Below are 1,782 nucleotides of genomic sequence, written 5' to 3'. Positions count from 1 at the left end.
GAGTTCTGGGCATTCTCACTGTCCCTAACAGATTTCCATTTCCTGATTCAAGTCCCTGTTGGTGTGTGTACTTCCTGACCCTTGGGTTTCTGTTAACGCTGTTCTTAAATTTCCTTTTTGTGTAGGAGGGGAGCTTAATTTAGTTCAAGTGGCTTTTTATTGCCGGCAATGTAAAAAAAAAAAAAGTGATACTAACAATCATTTACTAGCTGTGTAACTTTAGGAAATTATTTAACCTCTTCGCCTCATTTTCCTCATCAGTAAAATGGAATAGTAAGTTTTACTTGCCAGGGTGGCTGTGAAGGTTACATATATGAGTTTGTACGTGTAAAGTGTTTAGCAGAGTGCTTGGCATGTGGTCTGTTCTCAATAAATTAGATGCTATTTTATTACTGATTTTTTCCCCAGTCAGAAGCACCACTATGCTGAGTACAGGACATCTTGTGATGCCACCAAGAATTAAACCATGCCGTTATAACATGACTTGCCACCTTGATTCAAGTACACACTGGTCTTATCATCGTCTAAAGCAGTGATCGATACCTTCAAAATGCTTTTCTGAAAGTCTCAGGTCACAGGAGAGCATGGAGTCGGGGCTGGGTACAGTGGTGGAGTGTCGATGGGAGGAACTGTCTCTCCAGAGGACCACACGGCTTGCAGCAGAGAAGGGGCTGATGCTGGCCCCTTACCCTTTGTTGGAGCTGGAAGTCGGTGAAGGTTGTGAGGAAAGTAAGGTGTTAACAGGACTGGCTGATGGCTCCCAAAGGCTCAGTAGCATGTTTCCTGGTTTCAGTAGAGCCCACTTCCCACTTGAGGACTCTTGGTTTAGACTAGTAATTGTGAAATGCAGGTATTCAGGTAATGATCATTGGTGAAATAGCAGATTGTTTCGCTGCTGACACCTATTTCCCTGACAAAGACTTCTATCTAGCTAACTAGCAGTGTGCCCATGTGGGACTGTTTTCACCATCATCAAAGGATGTAAAATGGGTCTTGAGAGTAGAGTTCTACAAGCACATCGTTTTTATTCCCCACCTCCAGCTTTTTTTTTTTTTAAGATACATTTATTTATTTATTTATTTATTCATTTTTAGAGAGGAGAGAGAGAGAGAGAGAGAGAGGAGAGAGAGACAGAGAGAGAGAGAGAAAGGGGAGGAGCTGGAAGCATCAACTCCCATATGTGCCTTGACCAGGCAAGCCCAGGGTTTCGAACCAGCGACCTCAGCATTTCCAGGTCGACGCTTTATCCACTGCGCCACCACAGGTCAGGCTCCCCACCTCCAACTTTATTGACATATAATTGACATATAACATTGTAAGCTTAGGGTGTACAATGTGATGATTTGATACATGTATATATTGCAAAATGATTACCACAATAAGGTTACTCAACATCTCCATTATCACTTCACATAATTACCTTTTCTGTGTGTGAGAGGAGAACATTTAAGATCTACTTTCGGTGACGTCACGGAAATGGCGCCGTGAGCAGCGCGTCCGACAGCTCTCCCCTAAATCACAACAAATTTATCAACTAGAAACAGAAAAATTTATCCTCGGAGCATTCCGGAGTTCCACACAAACTGATAGCGAAAGGACTGTTATCACTTGAATCTGAGAGACGAGGGTGTGGAGGAATCTACCACAGGGACGTTCTTTCAAACCGCAAGGAAGTGCGCCTGTGGTGAGTCAGCCCATATACTTGGGAACCGCGAGCCGCCGCAAGCGGCCGACGCGAGCCGTCGCCGCCACCGCCCCGAACCGCCACCGCGAGCGGCCGCC

Source organism: Saccopteryx bilineata, chromosome 3 (genome assembly GCF_036850765.1).
Source record: "Saccopteryx bilineata isolate mSacBil1 chromosome 3, mSacBil1_pri_phased_curated, whole genome shotgun sequence".
NCBI lineage: Eukaryota > Metazoa > Chordata > Mammalia > Chiroptera > Emballonuridae > Saccopteryx > Saccopteryx bilineata.
Note: the sequence above shows the minus strand (reverse complement) of the source record.